Source organism: Panthera leo, chromosome A3 (genome assembly GCF_018350215.1).
Source record: "Panthera leo isolate Ple1 chromosome A3, P.leo_Ple1_pat1.1, whole genome shotgun sequence".
Taxonomy (NCBI): Eukaryota; Metazoa; Chordata; class Mammalia; order Carnivora; family Felidae; genus Panthera; species Panthera leo.
In genome coordinates, this window is record NC_056681.1 from 14,565,261 (window position 1) to 14,588,762 (window position 23,502).

Genomic DNA, 23,502 nt, shown 5'->3' on the forward strand with positions numbered 1-23,502 from the left:
CTGCCAGTTGAAGTGATGGCCACGGGGCAGGAAAATCTGGAACGGGTGGCAGAGGAGGAAGAGGACGACTATAGATTACCACCCTGGAATGAGCTACCACCGCAGACACCGGACGTTGGCTTGCGAACCCTCTTCAAGACTGTTTAGGAGCTGCCACAGGCTTCCGCCTTGAAGGACTGGCTGAAGGCATCTTATTCTTACTGGTGCAAGGGCCGGAATGTGCCAGACTCGGTTTATGCACCACCACGGATCTCCGGCCTTCTCCCTGCAACCACCCTGCACGCTCACCTCACCCCTCAGCCGCTCGCCTTGATTCCCAGCTGGAGGGGCTCTACGGGGAACGGCGGGCGATTGCCTGGTCCTTAAGCCTGATGGCTGCCTCTGCCATTGATGATGCTACAGGTCAAGGAGCCCCACGGCAGTGCTGACCGAAAGGGAGAGACAGACCACGACGTGAACTGTTCGGATTGGTCCCAGGGGCTCCCGGTGCGGGGATAGGAAGGAGCCGGTGGACAAATTCTGCTCACCTTCTCCTCCAGCGGGGTGTTCCAAGTCGGAGTAGTCCACGCAACTAGCTATGCTTGTTACAAAACTCCCAGCAATGCCCCGGCTCACCCTGGCTCTCCTCCTCCCTGACTCACTTTCTCCCTCAGCCTGGTTCCCTCCAGGAAGTGTTACCACGTAAACTTTTGCCGAGGGCTCTGCGTTCTGGGGAGCCCAGGCTGAGACAGCGTGGTCCTTGAGAAATAGACAAAGAACAAGAAAACAAACCGAAAAAAAAAAAAAAATTAAGAAGAGAGAATTCATGAAGACAGAAGATGCTATTTTAGGAATCGTGGAGGGGTGGGGGGATCAAAATGGCTTTCTTTGAGGAAAACAATCCCGGTATATCAGCAGTCAAGTTTCCGTGTTGTCAGGGATACAAGCCGATTCTGATGATTAAGCAGCAAGCAAGTTTGTTAAAGAGATAATGAGCAGCTCACGCTATTGTTATGAGGGCTGAAAAGCCAGACTCAAGGTCAAGTAATGCCCCCAACTGTTCTGTATGATGATGAAAAACTGCCATTCTTGTCACCGCCCCTCCCCCATGCCAGGACCTTGACCTTGGAACCACTGCGGGCACTACCTCCTGCAAAGCCCATTGCCTATGCCACCTGGGCCTACGGAAAAGACAATTCCATGCAGAACTTGAACCCCCCCCCCGCCCCGCCCCCCTTAGCTAGCGCACTTAGTCATCCCACAAAGGCCCAGTGCCTACATCCTAACGATGAGGGAGGCTGGGAACTTGAGTTCCGATCCAAGCCTGGAGGGACAGGACTCCCGATTGTGAATCTCTCCAGATCTAAGACCGCTGTTCCAAAGATGGTGGGAAGACGGATGTCTACCAGAAGCAATAAAACGGATACACCCCTCGTGAGGCAGATCAGAAATAAGTAAAACAGACAAAAACATGTTTAAGAAATAGTTCTGGAGGGGCCCCTGGCTGGCTCAGTGAGCAGAGCATCCCACTCGGGGTTGTGAGTTCAAGCCCCACGTTGGGCATGGAGCCTACTTTTAAAAAAAGAGAAAGAGAGTCCTGGCAAACCGATTATGTGGAATAGTGCTGTCCGACAGAAATATAATAGAAGCTGTGTAGGTAATTAATTTTTTTCTAGCAGCCACATGAAAAAGAGTTAAAAAAGAAATATGTGAAGTTAGGGGCGCCTGTGTGGCTCAGTTGGTTAAGCACCTATTCGCTTCGGCTCAGGTCACGATCTCAGGGTTCATGAGTTTGAGCCCCTCATCAGGCTCCCCGCTGACAGTGCGGAGTCTGCTTGGGATTCTCTCTCTGCCTCTCTCTCTCTCTCTCTCTTTCACAGAATAAACAAATACACTTTAAAGAAAAAAAGCATATTTAAGAAATATGTGAAATTAATTTTAATACTTAATCCAACATACAATCAATATAAAAGTTAGTAATGAGACATTTTACATTCTTCTTTTTTCACACTAACACTTGGAAATTGGTGTATATTTTAAACTTACCCTTCATTTCAGTTGGACTGGTCATATTTCAAGTGCCCAAAAGGTTCATGTGGCTCGTGGCTGTATTAGATAGTAGAGATAAAATCAGAACTCTATTTCACACATCATTTAAAGAAAAGCAAATTCCAAGTGAACTAAGGATGTAAATCTAAAAAGTAAAATGACTAAAATCTTAGAAGAAAACGTCCAACGCTATACCTAGCTAGCATCTGTGAGATCTTTCTATCCATCTGCAATGCAGGTGGCAGATAAGGGGTTCCTGTCTATATCCACAAGGAGCTTTGGCAAATCAGTATCCGAATGAAAATGGTCAGAAGTTCTCACAGAACAGACCCAAATGGTGAATAAACCTAAGAAGATATTCAGCTTCCCTGGGAGTCAGGAAAATACACCTTCAATAATGAGACATTGCTTTACTCACATCAGACTAGCAAATCGGGAGCATGGCAGCACCTACTGGAGGCTGGGAAGGGACCCTCCTCACCACATCACAGTGGCTATGACCTGTTGGAGAGCAGTCTGGCAACATCTATCAAAATAAAACAACTCCCCATATTCTTTGACCAGCAATCCCATGCCTGGGAATCCACGCCAGGGAAATAAAAGCACCAGAATATACGGAGAGGATGGACGTTCCCATCCACAGTGACCATGAGTATAGGCAGAGGAATGGCTGAATAAAGTGTGATACATTTGTATCATGGCAGGTTACACAACCACTAGAAAAGAATCTCTTGACTCAAGGGAATTACCATCTTCCACCTCTGCAAGATGCAGAGACATGCATGACCTGTGGTTCCCTTTCTGTAAGCGACCGGGAGAGAAATCTACGTAGACATGTATATTTACATCTGATTTCATGAGCATGAAGAGAGGGTTAGAAGGATATAATCGCCCTGCTAGCAAGGTTACCTGGGAGGAGGAGGAGAAGCAGGTGGTACAGATAAAAACACGGGAAGGCAGGAAAGAAAAATATGAGAACAGAGAAAAGGCGCGGGGGGCGATGGCGGGGGGGGAGAGGTTAAAAGGAAAAAAACTATCATTTCAAGGAAGGACAATTTCTGTGAAGTTATCATGTGTGTTCGAAAAGGGCAAACATGTATCTCCACATAAATGTGTTCGATAAAGCTCGTGAACCATGGCATTCAAATCTTCCATGTGATTTACTTACTGTTTCGACTGCTTGTTCTGCAGATTTCTAACCGTTTCCCACTGAGCTGTGGATTGGTGGTTTCTCCTCGGGATTCTATCAGTGTTAGTATTTGACATTTCAATCCTATGTCACTAGACGCATACAAGCACAAGGGCTAAACTTATTGGTAGATTGAATATTTATCAATATATATTTCGGTCTAGGGACGCCTGGGTGGCTCAGTCAGCTGGGCGACCGACTTCGGCTCAGGTCACCATCTCAACGGTTTGTGAGTTCGAGCCCCACGTCGGGCTCTGTGCTGACAGCTCGGAGCCTGGAGCCTGCTTCGCATTCTGTGTCTCCCTGTCTCTCTGCCCCTAACCCACTCATGCTCTCTCTCTATCTCAGAAATAAATAAACATTTTTTTTCATTTAAATATATATATATATATATATATATATATATATATATATATATATATGTCTTTTCAAATAACACTGATCATTGTTGTGTGAAATCCATTTTGCCTAATGCTGTTGTTGTCCACTTGCTTTCCTCTCCCCGGCTTCCCTGGGACAACTTTTCCCACTCAGTATTTCCAGTCTTTCTGTGCTACCCTGCTTTTGCTGTCTCTAATAAAACAGCATACGGTTTGACTTTTTTTTTTTTTAATTCTAGAGTATCTGTCCTCTCACAGTGAATTTAATATATTATTGATGGATTTGTATGTTTCTACCAATTTATTTACCTGGTGTTTTCTACTATATATGCTGTGTTCATGTTTCTTTTTCGTCTCTGCTTTTCAGTTAGTTGATAGCATTTATTTGCTGCCAATTACCCTTTCTTCTAATGACTTAGAAAGTATAGGGGCACCTGGCTGGTTCAGTTGGTACAGCATTGGTTCTTGATCTCAGGGTCGTCAGTTCAAGCCCAACACTGGGTGTGGAGATTACTTAAATAAATAAACTTTAGGGGCACTTGGATGGCTCAGCTGGTTAAGCACATGACTCTTGATTTGGGCTCAGGTCATGATCTCACAGTTGGTGGGTTCGAGCCCCACATTGGACTCTGTGCTGACATCTTAGAGCCTGCTTGGGATGCTCTCTCTCTCTGCCCCTCCCCCACACTCATCTCTCTCTCTCTCTCTCTCTCTCTTTCTCTCTTTCTCTCTCTCAAAATAAATAAACATTAAAAATATAATAATAATTGGGGCGCCTGGGTGACTCAGTCAGTTAAGCGTACGACTTCGGCTCAGGTCATGATCTCACGGTTCGTGGGTTCGAGCCGCGCGACGGGCTCTGTGCTGATAACTCAGAGCCTGGAGCCTCTTCAGATTCTGTGTCTCCTTCTCTCTCTGCCCCCTCCCCCACTCACGCTCTATCTCTCTCTGCCTCTCAAAAATAAATAAATGTAAAAAAAATTTTTTTAATACAATAGTAAAAAACTTAAGAAAGCATATATTCTGTTCCTATTATCTTTATTTTTGACACGAATCGTTAAGCCTATTAATTAATATCTGTATCTTCCTACCGAATAAAAATGAAGATCTTAGCATGCTTTTACTTTTCTCTCCTACCTCCTTCCCAGTCTTCATGCCTCCCCATCCTGGGTTGTCATCTCAGATTTTAGTTAATTGTTGTAAGTAAAGATTTTTATGTAGTCTGACATTTTGCTGTTGTTTTTTTTTTTTTTTTGCTTGCCTGTGCTTTGTATATCCCACATTTTCTTCTTGGATCCACTTTCTCTCCATTGGAATATAACTCCTACACCGGTGGGTTCTCAAGCAGAGGCCGGTACCACACCCCTTCCCAACATGGGGTGTTTTGTACTGTCACCGTGGCTCAGGAGCAGTTCCACTGGCATTTGATGGATGGTGGTCACAGGGACACCAAGGACGCCGTCGGGAACGTGTGAATCAGGCTTATGCGATGAAGAATCGTTCCACCCCAAATGCCAACAGGACCCTGCGGAGGAATGCTGTGACTATGAGTTGTAAACATTTTTCGTCCATCGGTGTCTTAAAATGGTCGGTGATGCCCCCACTTTTGCCTGATAGATTAGCTGAGTAAACACTCCTCAACGCTCCTAAACTCACACGTAATCCACCAGAGAACTTTGAAGACATCGTTGGGCTGTTGTCTTGCTCACAAAGTTGCAAAGGAGGAAGACTAAGGTCAACCTTATCCTCATTCCCTTCTGGATAATTTGTTTCACTCCGGAAACATTCAGCGTTTCCTTTTCATCCTTAGGGTCCTGAGATTTCAGGAAGGTGTACTTAGATGTAAGTCTTTCCATATTCTTCCTGTAAATATTCACTAGATCCTCTCAACATAAGAGCTCATGTGTCTCTTAAGTTCTAAGAAGTCTTGAATTATTACGTTGCTTCAGGGACTTTCCTCCTTCTGTTTCCTTCTCTTATTCTGTAACTCACATGAAGCAGACAATGCGACATTTGCAATACCCTTCACGCCTCCATGCTTGTTCCCACTTTCCGTCTGTTTATTCCTTGGCACTGCATTCTGGGAGAATGCCTTTGCTCAGCCTTCTGGTTCGCTACTTCACTCTCTAAATCCATTTTGCTCTTCAATCCATCTATCAAGAGTTTATCCTTAAAAGAATTATTATTTTTAGCGACATCTGGGTGGCTCAGTTGGTTGAGCATCCGACTCTTGATTTTGGCTCAGGTCACGATCCCAGGGTCATGGGATTGAGCCCCATGTCAGGCTGCATGCCCAGCATGGAGCCTACTTAAGATTCTCTCTCACAGCGCCTGGATGGCTCAGTCCATTAGGTGTCCGATTCTTGATTTCGGCTCAGGTCACGATCTCACGGTTCATGAGTTCAAGCCCCACATCAGGCTCTGTGCTGACAGTGCAGAGCCTGCTTGGGATTCTCCCTCTCTCTCCCTCTCTCTCTGCCCCTACCCTGCTTGCTTGCTCACTCTCGCTCTCTCTTTCTCAAAAATAAATAAGGTTAAAAAAAAAAAAAGATTCCCTCTCTGCCCCTCCCCCACTCTCACTCTCCCTAAAATCAAAATGAATAAAAGAATTATTATTTTTATTTTAAGAAGAATCAAACTTTTTTGATTCATAAAGCTGTTGTATTTTTTTTTTTAATACTTTTTTTGGGGGCGCCTGGGTGGCTCAGTCGGTTGGGCATCCGACTATGGCTCAGGTCATGATCTCGCGGTCTGTGAGTTCGAGCCCCGCGTTGGGCTCTGTGCTGACAGCTCGGAGCCTGGAGCCTGTTTCGGATTCTGTGTCTCCCTCTCTCTCTGACCCTCCCCCGTTCATGCTGTCTCTCCCTGTCTCAAAAATAAATAAACGTTAAACAAATTTTTTTTGAATACTTTTTTTTTTTAAAGTAAACTCAACCCCCAACGTGGGGCTTGAACTCATGACCCCACATCAAGAATCACATGCTGTACCGACTAAGCCAGCCAGGCGTCCCTTGTTGTGCACTTTTAAAAAAATTGATACAACAGGCTCTTTCATTTGCCCAAGATATTAATGATCCTTATTCTATAATCTGGTTCCATTTGCTCTCCTAACTCAGTTCCATCATCTGTGAAGCAGGAATAATAATTCCTACCACCGAGTTTCATGGTGCTTATTAGAATTAACAAAACGATGCCTGGCACATAGTGCATTAAATACCGAGTTGATGAATAGACAAAGCACAATAATAAACGTAAAATGCCTGGCACATACATAGTAGGTGCTCATTAAATGGAAGTATCTGATCGTTATCCTCACTGATAGTATCTGCTGAGACAATGACATTCAAGATTTCACCCTCTTAGTTTTGACTCTGTCATAACACCACCGCCCCTCCCACCCCCAGATCCGGGGCATGGACTGCTTCCTCACTTTGCCGAGGCATGAATTTGAACTGTAAGCTGCAAGGCTGGTGAGTGGGAGTGGGAATGTGTCCAGCATCTGTCTCCCAAAATGGCTCTGTGTTTCTATTTAACGTATGCAGTCAGCAAACCCTCACCACCGCCCTGAAAGGCAGATGTCGTTCTCCCCGTTTCATAGGATGAGAAACCTCGAGAAAGTACAAGCAGTGGGCCACGAGGCAGTGGTTTAGGACTCTGTGCTAGGCAGTCAGAGTTCTTACCGACTCAAGAAAGGGACTCTCGGAGCCTCAGCTCATTCTTCTGTAAAATGGGCCTGACGGTCTTTTTTGTCAACTCTGCTGGAATTCTACTCATCACTCGGCCTTCGAGGTCAGTACCAACACAGCGTGGTCACTTGCGAGGATCCGAACCATTCAGGCTGAACGCCACCACATTCTCCCGCTTCCTCTGGGCCTCCACTCACCTAAGGCATCGCACTTTGCCGGGGGTCAGCCAGCTGCCCATGCTTCTGCCCCCCACCAGGCAGGGAGCAACTAGAAAGGAGTACAGAAGGCCACAGTGATGCGATTTCCCCAAATCTTAGAGACCGGGCTGCCCTCTGATGACTACATGAGATAAATCAGAGGCCAGATTGGCGAAATGAGTGGCCATTGACCTAGGGGGCAAGTTAAAGGCCAGCTCCAGTAGTGACGTGTTGCTAGGGCTGTAGGAAACCATCACTCTTTTCCTAGGCGTGTGCAGGCTTTTCAATATTTACACACACACACACACACCTCTTTTGTCTTCTTGCCTCCATCTTTGTATCCACAAGCCATTCTCAACACAGTCTGATCACAGCGACCCATGGGATCTTCCTTCAAAATTCAAGTCAACTCTCTCCTTTACTCGGCCCTCGTGGTGCCTGCGGTTCACGGTCCCTCTCCATGCCTCCTCACAAGATTTTCAGGATCAAGCGATTCCCGACGGAGAAACAAAGGCAGAATGGTCCCATTCCCCAGTGGATTTGGACGCAGACTGGTAAGAAAATCAGGTTCAACTCCAAGAGGAGGCGTTGAAGGAGAACCCGGCTGGGCTTATGAGGGATCGCCCGTGAGATAGCACTGTGTTCATGCTGCATGAAGGTCACGCGCTGCTGTCCTGTTGCTCTGTGGACATCACTACCCCAACAATAGCCAAGGTTTGTAATGTTCATTTGAGAGAGAGAGAGAGGCAGAGGGAAGGGCAGAGAGAGAGAGGGAGAGAGAGAATCTCAAGCAGGTTCTGCACTGTCAGCGCAGAGCCCGATGTGGGGCTCGATCTCACGCCCCATGAGACAGTGACCTGAACCGAAATCGAGAGCCAGACGCTTAACCCACCGAGTCTCCCAGGTGGCCCCAATAGACGTGTTTTATGGGGAGATTATTTTTCTCGGTTACTATGCTTCTGCAGCAGTAGGTTGGTTTGGTAATAAATACGTGAGACTTTTTGTTTGAAAAAACATCAAATCAGACAGTGCTATTCCCCTGCTTACAAGCCTCTAATACGTTCCCACTGCACGTAGAACAAAACCTAGAGTCTTCACAGCAGAGATGACAGGCCTGCATTAGCTGGCTTCTTCCTACCCTCCTCTTCCCTTATCTTTGATGATCCAACCACCCAGTCCAAGTCAAGATCTTCCCTACAGACGAATTCTCAGGCAGGAAGGTCTTCCTACAGCATATATGAGCCTCTCCACACAGTATCCTCCCAGGCCAGAGCTCCAAGGCCAGGGCCTCTGGCAAGAGTGGGCCCTTCGTTTCTTCTATGATGGCTGCCTCAGTTTCTCAACAAATGGGCAGCTGCTCTGGACAAACCAGGTCAGGTCAGTAAAACTTAGGAAAGAGTCTACCGGAGCCAAGGAAATACCGACCGGGAATGGGGCCCCCACCCCTCCTGGGGCTCTGAGCTCTAGGAGTGGGCTTACAGTCGGAGGCAGAGGGGTGAAGGCAAGGGACAGTGTGGCAGAGGGAATCTGGTCAACAAGGCTACCCCACTCTTACACACACACACACACACACACACACACACACACACACAGTGGTTGGCCTTTAATCACAACCCCATTGACTGAATGCCTACCATGAGCTAGAAGCTGGAACTTAACTTATTTTAACTCATGCGACTCCCTCACCAGCCTCATGAGTCAGTTTCTAACACCATCGCTGTTTTATACATGAAGATAAGGACTCTCAGAGAGGTCGGGCCAGTTGCCTCAGGACCCACAGTAAGGACGGCACTATTCAGCCAGCATAGTCATACCTGTTGTCCGAGTATTGAAATTCTTCCATATTCGTTGGTACACAGGAGCTGCCTCACCCCCCTGAGCGTTTTCCCAGCAGCAGCTGAGTGGCCAGCAGCCCTGACCTCTCCCTCCACCCCTAACCTCTTCACCTCTCTACATTCCAGTAACTTTTCAGTCCGGGACACAGGAGGTCGGGGGGGGGGGGGGGGCGGGCAGAGAAATTCCCCGAGGAATCTTCTCCAGGAGCTGTCTGTTCAGATCTGTCAGTCCTGAACTCATTCCTCAATGGCTGCTAAGTAGTTTACATTTATCGTTCAGGATTCTCTGCTTCTGCTGTAACCAAGATGCTGGGGAAGCAGATCCAAGGAGCCACGCTTATCCCTGGCTGGGGGCTTATCTCCCATCCAGACAGATGGAGTGTTTGCAAGACCAGTCACCCAGAAGAATCTACTTCCCCCACCCGCCTCCGCTGGGGTCCAGAAGGAGCAGACTTACCACTAAATCCTGGTATGTCGGCCATTTTCTAAGAAATTATTGAGCCATTGCTGTGTGTCTGCTCTGCGTAAGGTTCATTTTTTTTAACCAGGAGAAAACCTAACTTAATAGTGTAAGTACAGGGAATCCACACAGACTTGGAAATTCTAAGGACATTCAGGCAACATGATACTTATATGAGCTAAGGAGAGGGGTAGGGGTCTGAAGATACTAAGGGCAGAAAGGCCTAGCAGGAAGGTGAATGGAGATGTTTGGAAAACACTCGGTGCCCCATTATGCAGAGAAGTTCCTTAGGAGAATAGAAGCTCTGTTAATAGCTCTCTTCCCGGTAAAGCAGGCAGTTGCTGGAGAGGTAAAGAGCTTTCTCTGAATCTGCTAGGTTCCGATTGCTTTTAACTCAAAATAATGTCCCTGCCAAAGTGGCCCATCTTGGGGCAGCCTGCCCTTGGCCCCTACAGTTTCCTCCTCTAAAACTTCCTTGAAATTCCATGCATTAAAAATTGATCTTGTAAATCGTTCTGTCTCACGGAACCAGTCTTGGTCCTGACAAATCGGTCAGTTCAGTTAAACTCATTTCAGGACGTGGCGAAGCAGATGCATTTTCAAAGTTGGGTTCATGGTTCAAGAAATCAGACACTAGACAAGAGGCGTTTCTACCGGAAGACAAGAAAAACGATGGTTAATGATTGGGTCGGAACAGAAGTCAGTTTGGGGGTTCTGAGGATAGCCAGGGAACCTTTCTAGAGGTCAACTTGAAGCATCTTCAGAGAGAGTGAGAGGCGGCTGCAGTGTTCTGACGGATTTTCCTGGTTTGTGGTTCAAATGTCTCTGGCACACACAGCCACAGGCCTGAAGATCGTCTCTATATGACCTGCTGTGGTGATTTCCCTGAAGTTTACATGAGGTCCTTTACATCTAGTTTGCAAGGCTTGGGGGGAAGGGCAGTTTTTCTTCTCAAATGAATCCACTCTTCTGGCTGTTTGTCACATTTCCCAGGGATCTCTCAGCGGTCCGGGGCCAATGGTGTCTGATGAGGTTTCGGAGTGGTGGTGGGGGTCCGGAGCCAAGAGCCAACAAAGAACTCTTGAGACATCTTGGATGCAAAAAGGTGACTTTATTAAAGCACGGGGACAGGACCCGTGGGCAGGAAGAACTGCACTGGGGTGGTGAGGAGTGACTGGTTTTATACTATGGAGTAAAGGCAAGAGGAAGGTTTCCAAAAGGATTTTCTTATGTTAAAGAGGACTCAAAGGACACGGGAGGCCTAGCTACTGCCAAGGGAAGGTTGTTTTTCCCTCTAGCAAGGTATTAACATTAAGACAGCAGGGGTCCTGGAGAAGTGTTAGACTCTGTATTTGCCTCAAGTGTTTGTCAGTGGGCTGCAGGTTATAAAGAAATTTGAGTTTATTTACATTTTCTTCTTGCCTTTGTTCCCCACCCCAGGATGGAGGGGAAGGTGATGTTAGGGCTCCAGGAAACAGAGTCTCTGGGTTTCTGGAGGTTAGGCTAGTGACAAGATTGCCTTTTTCTTGTGATTTTGTGAACCGATGGAGACTCTTGTCCTGCATGACTGTGATCTCTCCGTCGGTTAACCATTTGCTTTCTCCTTTTCTTAGCTTTCGGGGAGCCAGGAGTGCCTGGGGAATGTCACAGGAATCCCGCCCAAGGGGAGGAGGGGGGTTGCAGGGTCTCAGCTTGCTGTATGCTCCCCCATCAGTGCCCGCTGAGTTAAAGTATCCTGCTGACTATACCAACTGTTCGGGAGGAAGAATTTCCTCTGCCCTTCAAAGCCCTTCTGGCTGGACTTAGAATCAAATTAATACGAGGCAGATGAATAGGAGAAAATCAAATTTAATAGTATAAGTACAGGGAATCCAGACATGGAAATTCCTGAGTAAGGCTCTTTACAAGGGGCTTGCCAGGGGGTGCCCCAGACATAAGGAATGGCCAGTTAGTGGTTTCCAGAGCGTGGGCACGAAGCTTAGAGTCTACTTGTTCAAGTCCCAGATCCTACACTTAATAGCCACATTATAAATGACTTACCCTCTCTGTGCTTCAGGCTTCTGTGGTGAAAAATGGGAGTGAAAACAATAATTTCTACTTCAGAGGATTGGGGTGATGGTTCAATTAGATGTAGTACGTAAAGTCCCAGGAGTAAATAAAATTAATGTAAAATCTATAAAACAGTGCCTGCCCACGACTCTGTTATATTGGTAAGTGGTAGCTATTATTTTTATATACTGGGTGTGCTAGACATTTCTCAAATCTCATTGAATATGCTTCCCAATGACCTCCTGCCCCACCACACACACACACACACACACACACACACACACACACACACACACACACACACACAGCTTTAGATGTTGAAGATGACTTCCTACGCCAGCAGGGGGCGCTGGCCTCACACAAGCGGCTGGAGCCCTCTCCTGCTGGTGCTGACACCTGACCGCTCGCCCCAGTCTCCAAGACACCCTCCGGTCTCTTCATTTCCACTCACAAAAATACACGATAAGACCCAGTTCCTGGAAGAATGATCTTTGCAAATTAAGTTATCGTTGAGTTATGTGAACCTCCAACCTGCAAGAGCCAAGGCTAGACTGGCTGTCTGCCTCCTGCCCTTTGCTTCCCACTTAAAAATCCAAGTCACCATGAATTTTCGTAATGATACTTTATTCGTCTGCTTTAGTCATTTTTCTTCTCTTCCTATCTGAGGCAGCGAGTTGTCTTAAGGGAGATAGCACAATGTTGCAGAAAAGACTCAGGCCTTGAAATTACACAGAACGGATTTGAATACTGGCTTCACCACCTCATCAAACAACCCCCGGCAAATATCCCCACCTCTCTGGGCCTCAGTTTCCCCTTTGTAGAATACAGGTAGCAATATACGTACCTCATAGGAATGAGAGGAGCAAGTGAGATAAATCATATAGAGAACTTATCTCATATGTATCCAGGCTTCATAATTACTTGAGACACAGAACAAATTACAGAATGAAATGCCCACATACTGTATTGTTCTCAGGGGGTCGTATAAAGGGAAGGACATGGGCTTTGAAGTCGGACTGACTTAGGTACCAAACGAGCTGTGTGGCCTTAACAAGGTTCTTTGCACCGCTAAATCTCAGTCTTCCTCGTCTGTAAAATGGGCATTCGGACACTCCACAGAAAGCTGATAGCTTTGAATGAGATCATATATATGTAACAGTCCCCCACATAAGACACAGACCCACAGTAAATACTGGCTCTCTTTCTTTAAGCAGATAAACATAGGTTTTGACATTTATGAGCCACCATGTCAGAAATCCTTCCAGTACGGCTGCAGGGACTGTATTTCAACAATAGTTTAGACGAAGGGCTATGCTTGGCATATGAGTGTTTAGGAAGATTCAAATATAACAGGAGTCACATTCGTAGAGACCCTCCATTTACCCATGGTTTGTTTTTCTTTGTTTATTCAGTGCTGCAATAAAGAAAATATGGGCCACGGATTGTGTGCCAGATAAGTTCCCGGTGCTGGGGATACAGCTGGGAACAAGGCAGTCACCATTCCTGCTCAGGCAACTTACGACTAAGGCAGAGATCAGACAACACAAAAGTAGTGACGTTGAGTACCTTGAAGGAAATTAGAGCAGGTTAAGGGAACGGAGTGGGGTTGGGGGGGGTACATTCAAGAAGATGGGGTGGTCAGGGAAGATCTGGCTGAGGAGGCTTTAGAGCAGACCTGGATAAAGTGAAGTAAGCACATGACGATCAGGGGGAAGAGCACTCCGGGAGAGGGAACAGCACGTGCAAAGGCACAGAGGCGAGAAGAAACTGTGTGTCTAAGGAACGGGCGATCAGGCTGTAAGACGGGGAGACTGGCCATAGAGCAAGTCAAAGTAGTTCAGTGCCAGATCATCTGGGGTTTTGTAGACCCCGGGGAAGCCCCCGCCAGTCTAAAGATGGGCCACCTTACAGCTTAGGCGGATGCTGGGGGGCACGACAGGGCACCGATGGTGCAGGGGGGACGACGGGATACCTGCAGACGCAAAATCTGTGAGTGAGAAGAGACGCCATCTGGGGGCACCTGCAGGGTAGCCCTTATGGGGGTCAGAGAAGGTGACTTTATGGTAACAGGACAGAAGGCGGGGCTCTCTGGTGCTGAGGCAGATAGGCCGGTGGATTTGGCAGCGAGAAAATGTGACTTTTCTCCTTATTGGTTCTTTCCTTCTTTTTTTGTTTTGTTAGAGAGGCAAGTATGTCATCAGCTACGAGTGAGGAGCTGAAGGCAGAAGAGAGAAGGAAGACACGAGAGAGCCTCTGGGGGAGGGGGACCGGACAGGCCATGGAAACACAGGGCTGTGGGGTTACCCCACAGTGGGGAGGACCCACTTGGGCCACAGAGGGTCTGTACTTCTCTCTGGCCCTGTCAGTTGCTGGGGGGCACAGGTGAGGGACAGGTGGTGAGCTGAGTTTCAGCAGAGTTGGGATTTGCCAGATGAGTCAATGGAGAGAGAAGGGAGCACGGGAGAGGAGCATGAACACAGGGACTCACTGTAGTGGAGACCAGAGCCCTAAGCTGGGAAGTGAGGCCGCCGAGGGGATGCCAGGCTCCCCGAATGTGGACGGCGTGTGGATTAGAGAGCTGGGGTGTTTCGATACCCTCCAGTTTCAGACGTGGTTACAGAAGAACTGAAAACATTATAGACAATTCACTCACACAATAAATACATATCGAAGGCCTACTACAGTTTTTAAAACTACCTACAATTTGGGGCCCCTGGGGGGGCTCAGTTGGTTAAGGGTGCGACTCTTGATTTCAGCTCAGGTCACGATCTTGCAGTTTGTGGGGTCGAGCCCTGCATCAGGGCTCTGCTTGGGATCCTCTCTCTCCCTCTCTCTCTGCTCTTCCCCTGCTCATGTTCATGTTCTATTTAATTATTTTGAGAGAGAGAGAGAAAGGGACTTAAAAATTAAAAAAAAAAACAAACTACCTATAATTTACTGAGCACTTATTATGTCGGGCACTGTGCCAAGTTTTGTTCATTTACTGCATCTCATTTAATTCTCAGGACAGCCCATGAAGGACAGTGCTGTTCTTTTTTTTTTTTTTTTTTTAATTTTTTTTTAACGTTTTATTTATTTTTGAGACAGGGAGAGACAGAGCATGAACAGGGGAGGGTCAGAGAGAGGGAGACACAGAATCCGAAACAGGCTCCAGGCTCTGAGCTGTCAGCACAGAGCCCGACGCGGGGCTCGAACTCACGGACCGTGAGATCATGACCTGAGCCGAAGTCGGCTGCTTAACCGACCGAGCCACCCAGGCACCCCAAGGACAGTGCTGTTCTTATCCCCACTGTACAAATGAGGAGACCGAGCTCACAGAGATCGAGTAATTTACACAAGAACACCCAGCTGGTAAGTAACAGAGAGCTCTGTCTGGTTACAAGGCACAGGCCTCTTAAAGACTATGCTCTACCATGGGCCAGATACTGTGTCGGGTTTATGAAATCATGACATTCAGCTTCAGGTTCTTCTCCTACTTGATCCCATCCTGTAAACAGGCACCTGGCCTCAGCCGCCCAGGGGTAGCAGGGGTAGAGGTGGAGGAATGGGGAATTCTTCCCTCGGTGGGGCCATCAGTCAGGGTGCCTGCCCTCCTTAGCTAAGGGGAGAGGACACGTTACTGAGCTCAGCCAACCGGACTCTGGCACCAGGGACTTTGATTCTTTTTTTTTTTAATGTTTATTTGAGAGAGAGAGAGAGAAAGAGAGGGAGGAGGGGCAGAGAGAGAGGGAGAAACAGAATCCAAAGCAGGCTCCGGGCTCTGTGCTGACAGCACAGATCTCAACGCGGGGCTCGAACCCACGACCCCGGATCTTGATCTGAGCCGAAGTCGGACACTTAACTGACTGAGCCATCCAGGTGCCCCTCAGAGACTGATTGTGATCAGACAAAGATCTGTTCTAGAAAGGGGCGGGGCGGAGGGGGCGGGGAAGGACGGGGCTAATGCATTGTGCCTACCTCAACACCCACAGCATCTCCAGTCTCTGTCCTTTCCCCACCTGGCTCTCGGCTTCCTGTCACGCCTGTGAGTTAGCCACCAGCCTGCCCATAAGCTCCTTTTCTGCCGAAGTTAGCCAGATTGCTTCCTGAAACTTGCAATTAAAGAAGCTGCACTGGCATATCAGGAGAAAAGGACGAAGCAGTATAAAGCTAAAACGAGTGACGCATTCCTCGGATAAATGTGGCCCGAACAGGGCCAGAACTAGGGCAAGGCAGGTGAGGCACCAGGGCACAAGATTTAGGAGGTGTCAGCCCAGGCTGTGTAAGTGCAGGGCTCGCTCTACTAGACGCCCCTCTCCCCCCACTCCCCAGAAGTTAATGGCCCATGGAGAACAAAGATTAATTCGCTTTCACCTCAGAGTATGAAGTGCCGAGGAAGTATTCCCCATCAGCAGGCAGCTTTCTGCTCCAAGTGCTCCTTTGGGGACACCGGCACCTTCGGTGTTGTGGTGCTGTCATCCCCCAGCACATCATCCTCATGACAAGGTCAAGGCTGGGTCCAGCTGGCGAGAAGGCCAAAGTGCAGGGAGGAGGCAGGCCTACTGAGTAAAGGCCTGGCCTGAAGTTTCACACGCCAATTCCTTAGACAAGAACGTAGCTACCCAGCCGTCCTTCACTGCGAGTGGGGCTGAGCAGTGAAGTTTAGCTGGGCAGCCACATGACTGCAGAAGGCAGGGAGAGGGGTTTGGCAGATAGCTGGTCAGCCACGACAGTCACTGCCCACATGGAGACCATTTCTCTTTAAGAATCAAGGGTGCTGAGTGTAAGCCCCCTGGGGGCTGGGGGAGGGAGAGGTATTCAGGGGCTGGAATAAACGGGGAAGGCAGGGAGGAGTAGGAGAATGTTCCTCAGGAGGAGAACTACAGGCGTTACCTTTCCCCAGAGCCCGGGGAAGTAAAGGTAAACACGGCTTGCCACCTTGCAGTGGGGCAGGAAAGAGGTCTGCTACCCACCTTGAACCCTCATGGACTCTCACCATGGACTTGTCATCATCACAAGGTCAAGTAATGGAATCTGACAGTGCAGCGTGGTAGACAGAGGATGGGATTCGGAGTGAGGAAAGCTGGATCCGGCTTCTGGTTCCTGTGTTGACCTTGGGCAAATCCTTAACCATGACAACCTTATATCCGTCTCTGTAAAATGATGGAGATGACGTCATCAACAACAGTAACAATAAATAATAACAGTAACAATAAATAATAACAGTATGAATAATAACAAAGTTGTGGTGAGGGATCCCACAAAGCAATGGTCCATAAAAGACTCTGATATCCAGCAAAGTGACACAGACCAGGGGTGAGCAAACTGTGGCCACAGGTCACCACCTAGAGAAGTTGACTAGTTGTCAGAGACCGTATGGCCCAGTGTTTACTATCTGGACCTTTGTGGAAAGTTCCAAGAGGATCTCTGCGGGGACTGTATTGATGTCAGCTCGCACTAAGTTTCCACTTCCCTGAGCACCAGTTTATTCACCAGTAAAATAAAACTAACAAAGTTACCTTCAGGTCCAAGCTGTTTCTGCAATCAAAGGAAACAACTTATGTAAAACTGCTTTGCAGATCGTCAGGTGCCATATAAACGGTAGTCACTAATTTCATGCTTTCTGAGTAGTATCGATTTCATTATTTAGTCTCTGCTGCGCATCTGTGAAATGGACATCAAAATACCTGCTTCTCAGGATTGTTGCAAGGATCTGTGAGACAAGATGGTTAAACCATAAGCTTTAGAATCAAACCAGCACAGTCTGGCGTCTTGCTTGTCCGGTCACTAGCTGTATGATCTCTGGCCCTCTGGCAACCTCAGTTTTCGCATCTGAAAGGAAGGGAGGGGCATAATACCTTACATCAGGGTTGTATAAAGGGAGATAGCCCAGCGAGGTCTTGGCTGGGTGCCCGGCCTTGCTCTGATCCGCAGGTACGGTGACAAATGCCACCTCCCACGGGTCCCCACTGATCCTACAGCAGAGCTGTACCCCTCTGCCTCTGCTCAGCGCCCACGGTCAGCCCCGGGTACCGGTATAATTAGCTCCATCTCGGTGGTGAGCAGCCACGGCTTCTCACAGCCTCTGACACGACTGTCACCTCCCACTCAGTTATCTCCACCGTTGAGTGTGCATTACATGCCCGCTGGGCATGGGGCTGAGTGCCACCAGAGGACAGCTCAGCCCTCACAATCTCCGAGTTGTCACAAGGAACCAAAACCTTTTCCTTCACTCTCAGGCTGTGTCAAAAGAAAAGTTTGGGGGAGAAAATGCCACCTCTTGGATCTGCTGAGGAATCGCGTCCCTCCTGACCCCACAGCCAGCGGGGTGGGCGATGAGGGTGGGGAGAAAGGAAGCCTGTTTCTTTAAGGGGCCTCTGCTAGTGGGGCGGGGACTTCCCCCGGCAGCTGGGCCCGCCCCCTCTTGAGTGACAGGCAAACAACCCAATTACAGAAAGAGACTTCAGCGTGACGGCGGAGCGGAGCAATAGGAGCCCGGGCTGGCTTTCGGGGGCGGGATCCCGGGAAGGCCGAGCGGGCGGAGGCTGGTGGAGCGGCGGAGGCGAGACCCCGGCGCGGGAGCTGGGCCTAGGTCGGCGCCCTGGTGAGTGCGGGGCGCGCCGGGCGCTGGGGCGCGGCGGGCCGCGGAGAGGGGCCTGGCCCGAGGGACGCGGGGCGGAGAGGCTGGGCCGGGAAGGGGGCCGGAGGCTGCGGCCTGCATCTGCCTCGGGGACTGAGGGGCAGAGGGGCTGGAGGGCGGGCCCGGGCTGCAGCGCGCAGGTTCCGCAGGGGGTCGCGGCCCTGCGGGGGCCGCCGGGCCGCAGATTTGCGACCGGCAGGGGCGTCGGGTGGGGAAGGAGGGCCGGGCCTTGAGGAGCGTGGGGAGGAGGAGGGTGGGAGGATGGAGCCTGCGGGCGCGGCGAGCAGATGGGGGAGGGACGGGATGGGAGAACGCTCGCTGGGAGCCCGAGGAGCGTGTGGGGCTGGGTGGCCCTCGTCTGCAGTCCTGGAGTCTCTCTTGTCATCGCCGCCTCCGAAGCACACGCTGCTCGTCCCCCCCCCCCCCCCCCCCCCGCCCCGTCGAGCCGGCCGGCTCTGCAGCCACCAGTCCACCTACTTCTCTCCGCCGCTCCCCCTCTGTTCAGGCGTCTGTCGCCTCCTACCTGAACTGTGGCATTGTCCTACCTGAGCCCCACGCGCTCTGGCTGCTCTGCTATGGGCCTCGCACCGTGGCCAGTGGGGTGTTTGAAGGTGCACATCAGATCAGGACACTGCTGCGGAAAACTGGCCAGTTGCCCACCTCTTGCAGGATCGGCCCCAGATCCTCGTGCAAGCCCCGGAGATCTGGTGCTTCCGACCTCTCCCTCCCGTTCAGTACTCTTCACACGGCCCTTTTCCTATTCCTTCTACATACCAAGCCCTAGAGGGGCGGGGTGGGAGGGGGGTGGTCCTTGTCCTTAGTCTTTCTGCCTGGGCTTCTCTTCTCGGCCTGGCTTAGTCCAGTAAAGTCTCCTCCGTCCTCTAAATCTGGACTCAAGTATCACTTCCTCGGGTCGCATCCCTGGGCTCTGACTCCTCCTCCAGGTAAATTCCCCACTTTTGTCACCCTGTGCACTTCTCCTTCGTGACACTTGAACAGTTGCAGTTTTCCTTTTATTTGTGAAAGTATTTAATGTCTGTCCCTCCCATCCAGACAGTGAGGCCCAGAAGACTGTGTCTGGTTTTGCTCCTTGTGTCTCCCGCATCTTGCACAAGGACCAGGCACTGTCAATATTTATTAAATCAGGGAGGACTTGGCTTTGACAGGAGGGAGGGGGCGTGAATCACGGTACCTGCCGGCCTGCCAGTGGGAGAAAGAAGCCAACGTTGGAATACTTCCTGTGTGCCGAGCTCTATGCTAGAGTCATGTTCGATGTCCAACAGAAATATAATGCACTAGGGTTCCTGAGTGGCTCAGGCGGTTAAGCTTCCGACTTCACCTCCGCTCATGATCTCACGGTTCGTGAGTTTTTGTGAGTTCGAGCCCCGCGTCGGGCTCTGTGCTGACAGCTCAGAGCCTGGAGCCTGCTTCAGATTCTGGGTCTCCCTCTCTCTCTCTGCCCTTCCCCCGCTGGCATTCCGTGTCTCTCTCCTTCTCAAAAAGAAAGAAACATTAAGAAAAGAAGAAAAAAATACGATGTAGTGCATGCAATTTAATTTTTTTAGTAGCCACGTTAAAAATGAGTAAAAAAACAGGTGAAATTAATTTTTAGAACACGTTTTACTTAACATATTCCAAAATAATACTATTTTGACACATAACCAATATAAAAACACTATTAATGAAATAGTTCACATTTTTGCGGGTGTGCTAAGTCTTTGAAACCTGGTGTGTGTTTTCTGCCTGTGGCCAGTCTATTTCAGTTTGTAGAAACCACGTTTCCAGGGGTACCTGAGCAGTACTGTGGTAGGAACTGCCCTATTGGGCTGTGCAGTTTTAAAAGCTTCGCCTACCTGTGGCATTTAATCCCGTTTACTTTCTTCTAAGGTAATTATTGTCTGCATTTTACTAATAAAAATCGTGTGGCTCCTAAAAGTTACGTTGCCTACTGGTGACCATGCTAGAGTTTGTGAGCGGAGGAGGAAAGATTAGGACCAGTACCCCGTCTGGAGTCTGGAGTCTGGTCTTTCTATACCCTGTGCTGCCTGTAGGAGGTGTCATGCAAATTTGGGGGTGCAGGGAGTGGGGACGAAACTTGAGAACAGTGGCACCTGTGGGTAGATTGCCTATTCTGTCTGGTTTCATGCACAGTAGTGTGTCGGCATGCATCGGTGCCCCCTGTCTGGGTGGCTCAGGGACAAGCATCTTTGATGCAGTTGGAGGAAAAGTGTGCAAGACAAGTCCTTCTTGGACGTAGTCACTGTACCTCAGCACAGTGGACACCAACTCGGCCCGGTCCCCGGAGCCGGGTAGAAAATATTTGCACCCTGCAGCATTTCAGAGGTGCTGGGAGCACCACGCTTGGGTTAACAGCGTGGCTGTTCCGGTCCACAGTTGCTCACTGAGTGAGGTTTCCCTTCTTGTGAGGCCAGCGCTGTCCTAGGGCGGTAGAAGTCACCGCCTTCGTCTTCAGGATGCTCACTGTGGAAAGACGAGGCCAGGTCACAGGGTGATTGATTAGATGATATGCACAACACCCTGTGGTGCAATGAAGAGTGAGAGAGAATCAGTGGTTGTGCAGAGCCCGAAAAGTTGCTGCCGAGGCCAAGCTGCATCACGTGCTTAAAAGTGTTGAATTTGAGTTCCTTTAGGTGGGTGGGTGCTTTGCAGTCTGCCACCGTGCCTGCGTAGACGCTGCATGGCTTATTTCCTCATCTGCCCGGCTAGTTAAGGCGTTTGAACCTGTCACCCCACTGGGCATCCTGGTTTAACGTGAGTCACCAGGGAAGGTTCGTTGAGCACCTGTTATGTGCCAGGCCTTGTACTTGGCCCCTCTGCTTTGGAAGTGACTAAAAAACTCTCCAAGGTACTTCTTCTGGAAGAAAGTGGTATAGAACACCTCCAGCAGTGGTGCTTTGCCTTTTGTATTGATTTTCCTCCCCGATTGCCTTCACCTGTGTTCCCATTTTGTCATCAATATCCTGCAGCCTGGCAGGTCGGGCTGCTTCGTGCTGGGGAACGCGGTTAACTCGTTTTTGTAACTTCTTCAAGTTCACACAGTTGGGATTCTGCTTACTCCTATCAGGTATTGTGCTTAAAATGATTCGCGTAGATCATCCCACTTAATATTCACACCCACTTTATAGAGCAGGGTTGATTTTAACCCCCATTTCACTGATACAGAAACTGTTGGAGGGGGATCCAAACCCAAGTCTGTCCCACTCCAGAACACAAGCTCCTAAGCACTAAGTGACACCGCCTCCCTAGCAGGTCACGGTGGAAAGAGGCCTCAAAAACATCTAGTGTAACCCCCTCACGTAGATCAGGACAAGAGGCCTAGAGAGGCCTGTGCTCGTCGCCAATCTGGGCAGTCAGGTCTCCTGCCCTGCAGTGGGGGGGGGGGAACCTAACCCAGACATGGGGGGGCAAGACCTTCTTTTGTCCCCAACTGGTGGTGTGGCCTTGCCAGCTTCTCCGGACCTCAGTTCTCCTATTTATAAAATGAGAGGGCTTGGCCTGATTTTACAACACGAACAATGCTGTGTTGTTATGGTGGGTATTGAAGGAGTCGGGCCCTTAGCCCGGGATTTCAGCCATAACCCAGGACTCTTCACGGCTCACCACACCCCCTCCCTGCACAAGCTCTGCCGCCCTGTTGCAACCACAGTGGTCTGTTGAGGGGAAACAGTTTCTCAAAGTTCGTCCATATTTTCCATCTCAGTGTCTTGTTTCCAAAAACCGAGGTAAGTGGTCTGCAAACACTGACCCCCTTCTAAATCCGTTGATGATTATAGTTAGGGATTTATAAAGTTCTAGGCAATGAATAGTCCTCTGTCATTAGTGTTTTTATTCTCTTTTTAAAGGCAGTTAGGTGTCGGGGCATCCCGGAGGGTATTTTTAGGTGGAATTCTGCAGGCCCAGCCGTGTGCTGGGCATTGTGCTGAAAACTTTGGGGAAGAGGAGGCGGGGGAGTGGACGTGGGCCGGATGGGTCCTGCTCTCGGGTGGCTAACGGTCCAGTTGGCCGTGGCTCCTAACCCTGACCGCCGTGGGGAACACTTGGGTGGGGAGGGGGAGTCAGTGGCGTGGGGTGGGCATTGATGGTGCACAGCCGGGGTTGAGAACCGCTGGCCTGCAGTCTGCTTCTCAGACTTGAACGTGCATGCGAACCACCTAGGGGTCTTGTTAGAAGGCAGATTCCGACCGAGTGGGTGATTGTCCATTACCGCAGGCTCCCAGATGACTCTGCTGCTGCTGGAGTGCAGCTCACACTTGAGTAGCAAGGGAAGAGGCTACATATAGAGAAGTGCAAGTCACTGGGATTGTGGAGGGTTGTGTAAGAGACTGGGAGCGCCGGTGAGGATGCGGTGAATTCTGCCTGAGGTGAGAAGACTAGGAAAGCCACGCAGATGAGTCGTCGTGTGAGCCGGGCCTTGAAGGATGAACGGGACTTTGCCACTTGGACGAGGTGGAGGGAATAATAGCTCAAGTGAGAGCACAGGTTCAGAAGAGCATGATGTTTGAGGCAGCAGGATGGTCTGGTGTGATACACTAGCGTGATGACAGTGCGATGACAGTTCTGGCCTCAAGAGCCACATGGACCCAGAGTGAGCCAAATGCTCTGCTAAGGAGTTTAAACTCCGCTCTGTAAGCATAGGAACGCTGCACAGTGATTCTCCGCGGGGTAAGAGGAGACCCAGGTGATTCTTAGGGTAGGTGTTAGGAAGAAGAAGCCCAGACAGGTACCCAGTTCCCATACCCTTACTCACTGCACTTTGGCTGCAGGTTAGTGGCTTTTGGGTGAGTCTGGTGTCCCGCAAATTTCTCCAAAAAGAAACGCCAGGGGCGCCTGGGTGGCCCAGTCGGTTTAGCATCCGGCCAGCTCTTGATTTCGGCTCAGGTTGTGCTCTCAGGTTCGTGAGATCGAGCCCCGCATCGGGCTCTGTGCTGACAGCGCTGAGCCTGCTTGGGCTTCTCTCTCTCTCCTTCTCTCTCTGCCCCTCCCCTGCCCGCCCTTCCCCACTTCGAATAAATAAACTTAAAAAAAAACCCCAAAAAGT

General features: G+C 49.5%; 1 protein-coding gene across 1 annotated transcript in view; it reads left to right on the forward strand.

Annotated features, from left to right (window-relative positions):
- Nucleotides 1–18,331: 18,331 nt before the first annotated feature.
- The window catches only part of ELMO2 (engulfment and cell motility 2), a 39,336-nt gene continuing 34,165 nt past the window's right edge, over nucleotides 18,332–23,502 (forward strand). The window contains exon 1 of the mRNA XM_042930787.1: nucleotides 18,332–18,407. The gene's annotated coding sequence lies outside the window, so the exon portion shown is untranslated. The remainder of the gene's footprint in view (nucleotides 18,408–23,502) is intronic.